Raw genomic sequence first — 12,999 nt, 5'->3', positions numbered from 1 at the left:
ACCAGGATTTTACGCCAGCTAATTACTTTGTCAAAGTGCATGTAACAATCTGTAAAACCACCAAACCAACACCATTAAACCAATATTGCGCCTTGTAAAAAAACCCTAAACTAACATGATGTGTCCATTCCTCTGCCCTTCCATTGTTTGAAGATCAAATTTAATTTTGTAATTAGTGTTCAAATATTTCTGATGTGTCTTCGATTATTTATCAGCAAGATAATTTTTTTTCTAATTTAAGATGTGGATGGAATCATTTTCATTATGTATGTAGGGATGTAGAGATTTTCGAGTTGGGTGTTAAGGAAACGAGTTGGCGGTAGGGGTGGTCTTTGATGGCTTGGTTATATAAACACAAACGAATGACAATGCTCACTTGATGAACATTACTAATATAAGTACATTTACTTACTTTGATCATATTTTTTGCAACTCTCGTAAAAAAGTGCTCATTGCATTACACCTTCATTGTTACATGCTGACCTGAAATGTATTATTGGAGTTTCATAAGAGGCAGTCATTGCATGAATCTAATTCTTACCCAACGTATCACAACAACAAGACAATAAAAATAAACGGAAACCCCTTCCATAATGATAATAGTTTTGATGATACACTTTAAATTGCATAATGATCCCAGACTAGAAAATTTCTTCAAGCAGGAAAATGCCATTTATTACCCGCTGAAAACGGAATCTTAATTTTTTTTTGTTTACTGCATGTATCACTCTCTTTATCATAAATAATTGTGAAAGTTACGCGACTTATGTTCCTAAAATAGCAGAATTTATCATCACTATAACTATAGTTCTGCTGGGAACTCCCTATACCAGTAACCGCTACATTATCCTTCAAAATCAATTAACCTTGAACAATTTGTATGTTTTCAAGAACACTTGATGAAGATTTAGAACCAAAATTATCAATATTTTTCTCATTGAAACCCAGAGTAACATTCTCCACCTCCTCTTGGTTTCGGTCTCCATTGTCCACTATCTCCGAGTATAAATAAGAATAAAAATATTTTAATGATTTAGTGTTATGAACAGAAGATGCAATCTTCGAATCCACAATGTCGTTAAACTCGATTGTTTGGTTCACAGTTTGTGAACCCCCCTCATTCCGCATCACCATGATGTTACTCAAATTAAAATCCTGAGTTGACTCGGTTACTATCTTCCCAAATGACGTTTCTACCCATCCGCTTGACTTTATTGATGTAACGCATGGTTCCTGATATGCATTTAACTCATTAAATTATTTACTTTGAAAGGATAACTCAACGAGTTGGTGGCCCTAACTCGTCGAGTAGAGGGCAGATTATATGCGGGGTTTAAGCTACCTACTCGACGAGTCAAGAGCCCTCGACTCGACGAGTAGATCGGCTAGAGTGAAACCCTAATTTCGGGGTTTTGCACCCAATTTAAGCTCCTTAACCCCCCACTCCTTGGCCTCAATTCCAGCCTCCCTATCCCAAACCCTAATCCACGAAATGCTAGAGTGTTATTTGAGAGTGTGAGCCATTTTTTTAGTGATCTTTGTGTACTTTTGAAGCTTGTGGAAGAAGAAGAAGATAGAGGGCTCAAGAAAGGAAGAGTAGATCCAGAAACTACATGCCATTTGCTACATTTCCTGGCAATCAAGTTTCTATCTTGGCTATTAGTTCATTAGATCTCTTTATGTCCATCTTTATGAGGGTTTTTGGTCCAAGAATGATTGCTTTTGGAGAATAATCGACCCAAGTGGGTATTCTTCCTGATCTAGGACCTAGAGGGGCTGATATGACATAAAGGTGCAAACTTTATGCCATTGGAGCCCCCATGCAAGTCTTAGAGTGTCATATTGGCCTTTTTAGCCCCAAAAGGCCATGCATGTGGAAAAGGTGGGAACTTTACGTGTCCATTTAGTGTTAGGGGTGTAGATCTGAGGTTGTAAGCTTTATTTGGGTGTAAGGATGGCATAAGGACCAAGTTCTAGGTCCCAAGGAATTAGGGTTTGAGCTAAACCCTTTAAGAATAGGTACTAATGGGTAAAGTTAGAAACTTTACCCTTAAAAGGGCATTGTAAGGGTTTTTCTGAAGTGTGAAGCTTGGTTCTGAAGTGTAGGATTTTAATCCACTAAGATAGCCCAAACAGACAGGGGAAGTCGGCGAGTCCAGAAAGGGACTCGACAAGTTGAGTCGGGTTGTCCCGATTCTATGCTATGTAGAACTCGGCGAGTCTATGAAGGGACTCGACGAGTTGAATCGGTTGATCATGAGTCTGAGTAGTATAGGAACTCGTCGAGTTAGGAGGTAACTCGACGAGTTGAGTCTACTGGGAGTTGACCTTGACTTTGACTTTGACCAGGACGTTGACGTTCACCAGGGGTAAAATGGTCATTTTACCCTAAGAAGGATTATTAGATTTTGATTAAGTGTTACTGTGAAATTGATAGTCGTGGAGTCGTTGGAGCAGCCGTCGGAGATTCCTTATACGAGATTTCACAATAGCATACGAGGTGAGTTTCCTCCAGTAGGAACGGGTCTAAGACACCAAGGCCGACCCGTTTAGCTAGTAGTAGTTCCGGAGTACGGTCTGATGTCGGGTGGGGCCCAATGTAGGTCTATATGCTTTTCTGGATTTTGATCCGATGTCAGGGCGGTCCCGAAGAATGATTTTATGCTTGAAGTCTTTGTGATTCTTGCATGTGTTTGTACTTGTATGTTTCTGGACTTCGGTCTGATGTCGGGGCGGGCCCGAGGAATGTAGTATGTTTCCGGACTACGGTACGATGCCGGGCGGGGACCGAGGAATGTTTAAATGTTAATGATATATGCTTAGGTTTATGTGTATTATTTGACTGTGTTCACATGTATTCCGAGATATGCTCGATGTCGGGCGGGGCCTGATGTCGGGAAAGCCAATGTCGAGCCAGACTCGATGTAGCAGGTGCGAGGCCCAAGATATGTTTATGTGATATGAGTATGGTATGTGGTAGTTGGGGAGACTTACTAAGCTTCGTGCTTACAGTTTTCAGTTTTGGTTTTAGGTACTTCCACTATCAAGGGAAAGAGCTCGAGATGACTGCATGGCAGGCACCACAGTTTTTAGCCTGGGAGGATTCACTCTGACATTTGCCATATGATTTTGATACATTGATAGATGATTTGAGATTTTTAAGATACAAGATTTATGACATATTGATACTTGTGGTTTTGTTATTATGAAGTTTGACAAAATATGGTTTTTCTTAAATGATTTAAAACGAAACTTTTGGACCGTATTTTGGGGATGTTTTAAGTTGGTATCAGAGCCTTGGTTTGAGGGATTCGGTCACACTTTCGGGTGTGTCTGAACTCAAACTAAGGAATTGGTATAGAAATTTTCAAAAGGATAACCTTTTTATAAAAATGATTTTGAGAAAAAGAAAAGAATTTTAGAAAAAGCAAAAAGAACTTTGAAAAAGAGAAAAGGGTGTGGTGCATGCAATCAACCGAGCTCAAGTAAGTACTCCCAAATTACCAATACAAGTTTATGTTATGTTATATGTATCAGCTTTATGAGAACTACATGCTAGATTAGGACTAAGGATCTAGGAAAGATGCCTTGTGTGCCTTTTATATGTGTATCAGCTTTATGAACTGCGTGCTAGTACAGATTTGTCAGGGATAGCCTGAATGAGATATGCTTGATTATGTTTACTCAATGCTCGAATACTGCTTGCTTTGTGATTTTAGGAGTTCTAGTTGTCTTTTACTAACTAGTAAACAAGTATGTTAAGTTACACACTGTGAGGACTAAATAATTTCAAAAGTTTAGGTCTAGCTCTATTTCGTAGCTCTTGTTTTAGTCCAACCGTTGTAGGGTAGGATCTCTCATTTGAAGAATTATCTAGTCTTAGTAATAGTTAATGGTATTCGCAAGCTTGTTAGGGGGAGACAACATGGACTTCTTATGCAGCTGATGGCGGAGAGTGGGATGGTGATTACCCTAGGGCAAGCCTAGGATGAGAGTATCGCGTAAAGCAGTAGTAGTAGAAGGGACTTGGTGGAGTCAAGGAACTTCTTGAGGAAAGTACGGATAGATGTGGAAGGTAGTATGGGCCCGTACTACTGAAAGCAGAGGATCCGTACTCGAGTCAAGGAAGGCTAAGATGAATCCAAGGAACTTGTAGAATGTGAGATCCCTCGAGTCATGATGAGTATACTGATGTTTGTTATGGTGTATTTTTCAGTATGGTGACGCTACGCACTAGGCCAGTTGGCACTTTAGGGGTGAGGGATCAGGCTCGGGCTCTGGAGTCAGGCAGCTGGATGACCAGACAAGGGAGTTCATCTCGTCTGATATCACGCGCAATATTTTGGATCAGACTCCTGTGATCTTCGGCACGATGAAGGAGGGTATTATGGAGCTTTTGGATGAGAGGCTGAGTGCATTCCACACTTAGGTGGCAGCCATGATGGGGTCGCGCACACTGACTTTCAGGAAGTTCACGGCTTGTGGAGCACCCGACTATCATGGGGCTCGAGACCCCATTGCTAGCAGCAGATGGTTGGTTGATGTCGCCAACGTGTTCCGTACGAGCAGATGTACTGAGGGGGAAAAAGTCCGACTTGCATCCTGTCTTCTGAAGGACAGGGCACATGATTGGTGGGAGGAGATCGGACGAGCCATTGGGGATGATACAGTTCTAGATACTATGACCTGGAGTGATTTCTCGGCCAGGTTCAGGGCCGAGTTTGCACCTGTGATTGAGGTGCAACAGCTTGGGAGGGAGTTCCAGGATCTTGAGCAGACAATAGAGACAGTGGCGGAGATCACCACCAAGTTTAGGGAGAGGGCCCTTCTCGTTCCGCAGTACGTGGCGAACGAGGAGATGAAAAAGGCCCAATATCATGAGATGTTGTGGAGTGATATCCACCAGTTTGTGAGCCGCTCCAGTTGCAAGACCCTGGAGGATATGATTGCTAGGGCTCGAGAGAGGGAGTTGGATTTGGAGATGGATAGGAAGAGGAAACCAGATAGGGTTCAGACAGGCAGTTCGGGCAAGAATCCCAAGTTATCAAACCACATATCGAGGAGCCAGCAGGGTCGCAACCGGTGTAGCAAGTGCGGCAAGATGCACGAGGGGGCGTGCAGGGCGGCGAGTTCGGGCTGCTTCAAGTGCGGCCGAACTGGTCACATGAGCAGGGATTGTACAGCCACCACCACCACCATAGCAGTTTCAGATCTGATTTGCTTTCGGTGCAATCAGAGGGGCCACAAGAAGGCCTAGTGTCCGAGTTTAGCCGCAGCAGGACAGGTGGCTGCACCTGCTCCTACCACACTGAGGATTACATATGGCCGTCAGGGCCGGGCAGAGGCACCTTCGGCGAGGTGTAAGGCTTTTCAGCTTACTGCGGAGGAGGCACGTGTTGCACCCGATGTTGTGATGGGTATGTATTCTCTCCTTACATCTTTATTTATATTGATTATTTCTTATGTTTACTTGTTTGTTTATAGGATCGTTCTTAGTGAACGGTATATCAACTTCGATACTGTTTGATTCAGGTGCAACCTGATCTTTTGTGTCGCTCGCGCTTAGCAAGTGATTCGTAGGAGCTCCGGGGGAGCCGGATTGCCCACTGGATGTGGAGATAGCATATGACAGGACCGTCAGGGTTGCGAGGGTTCACAGAGGATGTACACTACAGTTATTCGATGAGCAGTTTTCAGTGGATCTGGTTCCTATTCCCCTGCGAGGGAATAAGGTTATAGTGGGTATGGATTGGTTGAGCCCCAATGGGGCATTGATCGACTGCGAGCAGCAGCTAGTGACGGTTTGGACTCCTAGTGGGGGAGGGCTAGTGATCCAGGGCGAGAGGCCACATCACGGACCGGTTTTATGTTCAGCAGCGAGGGCGAGGCGTCACCTTCAACAGGGTTGCGCAGGATATGTCGCATATGTTATGGATACCCGAGATAAGGGCAAGACGACAGTAGATGATGTACCGGTCGTGTAAGAGTACCCGGATGTATTCCCGAAGGATTTTCTCGGGATACCTCCGGAGAGACAGGTTGAGTTTAGGATTGACCTAGTCCCTGGTGCGGCTCCGATAGCCAAGGCACCATATCGGTTGGCTCCTCCCGAGATGCAGGAGTTGTCTACACAGCTGCAAGAGCTGCTAGAAAAGGGATTTATCAGACCAAGTAGTTCACCATGGGGAGCCCCAATCATGTTTGTGAAGAAGAAGGACTGCTCGCATCGTATGTGTATAGACTACCAGGAGTTGAATAAGGTAATGGTGAAGAACCGTTACCCCCTCCCGAGGTTTGATGATTTGTTTGACCAGCTACAGGTTGTATCTTGGTTCTCCAAGATTGATCTAAGATCAAGTTATCACCAGATGCGAGTCAGGGACGAGGATGTATAGAAGACAGCTTTTAGGACTCGCCATGGTCATTATGAGTTTGTGGTGATGCCGTTTGGGCTCACCAATGCTCCAGCCGCGTTCATGGTCCTCATGAACCGCGTGTGCAGACCGATGATGGATCGGTCTGTAATAGTCTTCATTGATGACATCTTGATTTACTCCAAGACTCAGGAGCAGCATGAGGAGCACCTGAGGGAGGCGCTGGAGACGCTGAGGAGGGAGAGACTTTTTACAAAGTTCTCCAAGTGTTCATTCTAGTTGCGCGAGGTGCAGTTTCTTGGGCAACTTGTCAACTAGAAGGGTATTCTGGTTGATCCGGCCAAGATAGAGGCCATGATGCAGTGGGAGGTTCCGAGGTCTCCAACTGAGATTCAGAGTTTTCTTGGTCTAGCGGGTTATTACCGGAGATTCATCCAGGATTTCTCCAAGATCGTTGTTCCTTTGACCCGACTGATCAAGAAGTCGATGACATTCTGTTAGGGGCCTAAGCAGAAGGCAGCCTTCGAGACCCTCAGACAGCAGTTATGCGAGACACTGATTCTGATCTTGCCAAAGGGAGTTGATGACTTTGTAGTTTACTGTGATGCTTCAATCACAGGTATGGGAGCATTTTTGATGCAGCAGGATCATGTGATAGCTTATGCTTCAAGGCAGCTGAAGCCTCACGAGGCTAACTATCTGACGCATGATTTAGAGCTGGGGGCAATGGTGTTCGTCCTCAAGATTTGGCAGCATTACCTCTACGGGGTCCGTTGTACCATTTACACGGACCACAAGAATCTGAGGTACCTCATGGATTAGCCGAATCTGAAGATGAGGCAGCGTCGGTGGTTAGATGTGGTGAAGGACTACGATTATGAGATCCTTTACAACCAGTGCAAGGCCAATGTAGTGGCCGATGCCCTGAGCCGCAAGGCGGTAGCGGCCCCGATTCGAGACATATGTCTGAGGATGAAAGTGATTACTCCATTGCTGGAGCAGATCCGAGAGGCGCATGTTGAGGGCCTGAAGGAGGAGCGCCGGAAGTGCGAGCGGATCATAGGCCAGGTGACTTCCTTTGATTACGGCAGCAGTGGGCTGTTGACCCTGCATGGGAGGGTCTGGGTACCGTACTGAGGAAGATGTATAGAGATCTTCGTCCTCACTACTGGTGTCCATGCATAAAGCGGGATGTAGCTTGGTACATGGAGAGATGCTTGACCTGCAGGAAGGTCAAGGCAGAGCACCAGAGGCCCCACAGCAAGATGCAACCATTAGACATTCCCATGTGGAAATGAGAAGATATCACTATGGATTTCATCACTAAGCTTCCCAGGACCACACGTGGGGTTGATTCGATATGGGTCATAGTGGATCGGTTGACCAAGAGTGCTCATTTTATCCCGATCCAGGAGAGCATATCTGCCAAGAAGTTGGCTGAGATTTATGTGCGAGAGGTAGTGGCACGTCATGGAGTGTCTGTCTCGGTGGTATCAGACCAAGATGTCCGTTTCACTTCCCGATTTTGGAAGCGGTTCCACGACGAGATGGGTACTCGTCTCCACTTTTGCACCGCTTTCCACCCCCAGACAGATGGACGGAGCAAGAGGACGATTCAGACTATCGAGGACATGCTTCGTGCATGTGTTTTGGATTTCGGTGGCAGTTGGGATACGTATCTTCCGTTAGCGTAATTTTTGTATAACAGCTACCACGGAAGCATAGATCGACCTCCCTTTGAGATGCTCTATGGGAGGAAGTGTAGGACCCTAATCTGTTGGGGCGAGGTTGGTCAGAGAGTCATGGGGAGTACTGATATAGTACTCAAGACTACAGAGCGGATCCAACAGGTCTGGAGCAGGCTTCATACTGCTCATAGTCGACAGAAGAGCTTCACCAACAAGCGGTGTTCAGACTTGGAGTTTTAGGTGGACGATATGGTCCTCCTGGAGGTGTCACCTTGGAAAGGTGTCATCCGGTTCTGGAAGCGGGCCAAGCTGGGGCCCAGGTACATTGGTCCTTTCAGGTTTATAGCTTGGGTGGGCAAGGTGGCATATCGGTTGGACCTTCCAGTAGAGCTCAGTTAGATCCACAACACTTTCCATGTTTCCCAGTTGCAGAAGTGCTTAGTGGATGATTCAGCGATTGTGCCCTTGAAGGATATTTAGGTTGACGACAGCCTAAACTACATTGAGAGACCGGTGGCGATTCTGGATCGCAAGAGGAAAACCTTAAGGAACAAGGTTGTTCTGTTAGTTAAAGTGCAGTGACAGCACCGCAAGGGTTCTGAGTGGACTTGGGAGCCCGAGGAGGAGATGAGGGAGCACTACCCGGAGTTGTTTTCAGACGCATCAGACTTCGAGGACGAAGTCTAAGACAAGTGGGGGAGCATTGTAACTCTTGGTTCCTGGTATGCATTTAACTCAGTAATTTATTTATTTTGAAAGGGTAACTCAACGAATTGGTGGCCCTAACTCATTGAGTAGAGGGCAGATTATACTCGGGTTTTAAGCTACCTACTCGGCGAGTCAAGAGCCCTCGATTCGGCGAGTAGATCGTCTAGAGTGAAACCCTAATTTCGGGGTTTTGCACCCAATTTAAGTTCCTTAACCCCCACCCCTTGGCCTCATTTCCAGCCTCCCTGTCCCAAACCCTAATCCACGAAACCCTTGAGTGTTATTTAAGAGTGTGAGCCATTTTTTTAGTGATCTTTGTGTACTTTTGAAGCTTGTGGAAGAAGAAGAAGATAGAGGGCTCAAGAAGGGAAGAGTAGATCCAGAAACTACACGCCATTTGCTACATTTCCTGGTAATCAAGTTTCTATCTTGGCTATTAGTTCATTAGATCTCTTTATGTCCATCTTTATGAGGGTTTTTGGTCCAAGAATGATTGCTTTCGGAGAATGATCGGCCCAAGTGGGTATTCTTCCTGATCTAGGACCTAGAGGGGCTGATATGACATAAAGGTGCAAACTTTATGCCATTGGAGCCCCCATGCAAGCCTTAGAGTGTCATATTGGCCTTTTTAGCCCCAAAAGGCCATGCATGTGGAAAAGGTGGGAACTTTACGTGTCCATTTAGTGTTAGGGGTGTAGATCTGAGTTTGTAAGCTTTATTTGGGTGTAAGGATGGCATAAGGACCAAGTTCTAGGTCCCAAGGAATTAGGGTTTGAGCTAAACCCTTTAAGAATAGGTACTAATGGGTAAAGTTAGAAACTTTACCCTTAAAAGGGCATTGTAAGGGTTTTTCTGAAGTGTGAAGCTTGGTTCTGAAGTGTAGGATTTTAATCCACTAAGATAGCCCAAACAGACAGGGGAAGTCGGCGAGTCCAGAAAGGGACTCGACAAGTTGAGTCGGGTTGTCCCGATTCTATGCCATGTAGAACTCGGCGAGTCTATGAAGGGACTCGACGAGTTGAATCGGTTGATCATGAGTCTGAGTAGTATAGGGACTCGTCGAGTTAGGAGGTAACTCGACGAGTTGAGTCTACTGGGAGTTGACCTTGACTTTGACTTTGACCAGGACGTTGACGTTCACCAGGGGTAAAATGGTCATTTTACCCTAACAAGGATTATCAGATTTTGATTAAGTGTTATTGTGAAGTTGATAGTCAGGGAGTCATTGGAGCAGCCGTTGGAGATTCCTCACACGAGATTTCACAGCTAGCATACGAGGTGAGTTTCCTCCAGTAGGAACGAGTCTAAAGCACCAAGGCTGGCCCGTTTAGCTAGTTGTAGTTTCGGACTACGGTCCAATGCCGGGCAGGGCCCGATGTAGGTCTATATGCTTTTCTGGATTTCGATCCGTCGCTGGGGCAGTCCCGAGGAATGCTTGTATGCTTGAAGTCTTTGTGATTCTTGCATGCGTTTGTACTTGTATGTTTCCGGACTTCGGTCCGATGTCGGGGCGGTCCTGAGGAATGTTAGTATGTTTCTGGACTACAGTACGATGTCGGGCGGGGCCCGAGGAATGTTTCAATGTTAATGATATATGCTTATGTTTATGTGTATTATTTGACTATGTTTTTGGTCTACGGTACGATGTCGGTCGAGGCTCGATGTCGGGCGGGGCCCGATGCCGAATAGCGTCTGATGCCGGGGGGGGGGGGGGGGGGGGCTCGATGCCGGGAAAGCCGATGCCGAGCCTGACTCGATGTAGCAGGGGCGGAGCCCAAGATATGTTTATGTGATATGAGTATGGTATGCAATAGTTGGGGAGACCCACTAAGCTTCGTGCTTACAGTTATCAGTTTTGGTTTCAAGTACTTACACTAGCAAGGGGAAGATCTCGGGATGAATGCATGACACGCACCATAGTTTTTAGCCTGGGAGGATTCACTCTGACATTTGACATATGATTTTGATATAATGATAGATGTTATGAGATTTTTGAGATACATGATTTATGACATATTGATACTTGTGGTTTTATTATTATGACGTTTGACAAAATATGGTTTTTCATAAATGATTTAAAACAAAATTTTTGGACCGTATTTTGGGGATGTTTCAATTGACATGTGGACACTAGTAACGAATATCCCATTAAAACCCATGAAATTGGACTTCAAAGATTCATGAAGTGGAGAGATGGTTTGATTCAAAAGCATCCCTTTTGTCTTTTCACTCTTTGCATCCAACCATACATGTAAATTTGCATCAATTAACCAAACTTTTTAACCATTTGTAACACTGAATGCAAAATCATGGAGTTTTCCATTTAAAAGTGATCCAAGAAACGGAGTGATTTCAATATCATATGAAGGGAGATCAAATGATCCAATCGCACTAATTTGTCCCATAAGTACGGATTAATAGCTTTTGTGAAAACTACAGTAAAAGGCCAAACTGCACCAACTATATTTCCATCTAAGCTTACAACAACCTCTCTAAAAGGTCCATTACCAGGTTGCCCAGTTATATTATTAGAAGAAATATAGTCATTAGGGAGATTTTTAGGCCACAACTCATCGGCTTCATCAACTGAAACATACACTTCAAGAACAGCCCTATATGCATTTGGGGGAATCGCAAACTGTTTTGTCTTTACGTCATTTGAATTATAGATTTTGAACCATAATGCATCGTCCAATGGTATGTTTTGTGAAATGGGTATAATCAAATCAGCCCATTCCTTATACCCATGATCTTGATCTGAATTAACATGTAGAGTTGTCGTTTCTGTGTTGGTTTTGGTTTTCTTCTCAGGGGGATAATAATGAATACTGATATTCACATGGTATACACCATTTTGATCACTATCATGCTTATTTCCCAAATAAACAGCAAGGATTTGTGTTTGATTGGACATAACCAATGAATAATACCTAGTAATGTCCTTCTTCACAGTCCAAACAATCCCTCTGGCTCTAGGTTGAGTTGTGCAGCATCTGAACAGTTCAACACCGCTGAGCCAAATCCCAATAATCCTATCGATCTGACGACCTTTAGTTGTAGCATAGCATACCATTCGAGAACAATTTTAGCAAAATTGGTTGATGGGCAATTTGAGGGTCGGGTATATTGGGTGGAAGCCAGTGGGTTGCCATAACTGTTTCCGAAATCATGTTGTAGAAGACGGGTTGAGCAAGGTTTTGTGTTAGGGAATTGGATTGGAAATGTTATCGCTCTATCGCTTTTTAGGAATATTGACGTTTAGTCCAACACCTTAACTCCAGCCCTAGATGGCACTGATGTTGTTTCGGTCATCTCGATCGTTTTCTATGATGATTGAAGGTCCCTGTGTTCACCCAATTTCTTCACTTCTAACATATTCTCTCAGACATCCTTCAAACCGTTTGAATTTAGTGTAAGTTATGGCTTCTTACCTACATAACTTCAAATTAATCGTTTCTTTTATTTGTTTCATTAGGTCTAAACATCATCTAATCGTGGGTTTGCAAGGTCGTGTATTATTTAAGTTAGTGAATAGTTTTATTGACCTTGTCGAGCTAAATTTGAAGTTACTTTTGATGAGTGCAGCTCTCAATTAATTTCGTCTAAAGGAAGATTATGAAAGCTGGCACTTATAGAGCTCCGGAGACAGTTGTTTGGTGATGGAGATAGTTTACTTTGGTGGATTCTGTGAAGGTATGAATACTCTTTAAACTTTTATCTTTTAATTTTAGTCATTTTAGAACTTATTATCATTTGTTTTTGCAAATTGTTTGTCTTCAAACTCTATCGATTGATGATAAGCTAAGGAAAAGTTTGGGGTTTTTTCAAACTCTCTCTTTTTATAAAGCAATTGATGAAAAAAAATGGGGGTAAAAGCTTACCATGTGAAAACCCCAGAACATGGGACCGTCTTCATCTTTTTCGCCTTCTCTATTTTCAGTTACATGTAACATACGACCACATTTTGTAAAAAACAAAATCAGTCACACACACATATATAGGTTTTTATTTAACTGTTTTTAATAGGTTTCTTTTTTCTTGAAGTAAATGATGAACTTTGAAGAACATATGAGGTGCATATAAAAGAGATGATATTTATGTCTTTACTTATCAAATTCTTTTTTTGTTTCTACTGTCCATCAAAAGGAAAGAAATTACATCCCTTTTCATTCTATATTTATTTATTGTTTCCTTTTTCTTTGCTTCCCGGAAAAATAATAAATGGTAGC

The 12,999-nt window shown here is 43.7% G+C and overlaps 1 pseudogene; it reads right to left on the bottom strand.

Annotated features, from left to right (window-relative positions):
• Positions 1–654: 654 nt before the first annotated feature.
• Positions 655–12,686, bottom strand: LOC145140160 (peptide-N4-(N-acetyl-beta-glucosaminyl)asparagine amidase A pseudogene; annotated as a pseudogene).
• Positions 12,687–12,999: the final 313 nt, after the last annotated feature.

The sequence above is a fragment of the Lactuca virosa genome, chromosome 9 (assembly GCF_052849685.1).
Source record: "Lactuca virosa cultivar CGN04683 chromosome 9, Lactuca_virosa_CGN04683_v6, whole genome shotgun sequence".
NCBI lineage: Eukaryota > Viridiplantae > Streptophyta > Magnoliopsida > Asterales > Asteraceae > Lactuca > Lactuca virosa.
Note: the sequence above shows the minus strand (reverse complement) of the source record. Positions and strands in the feature narration are given on the sequence as shown.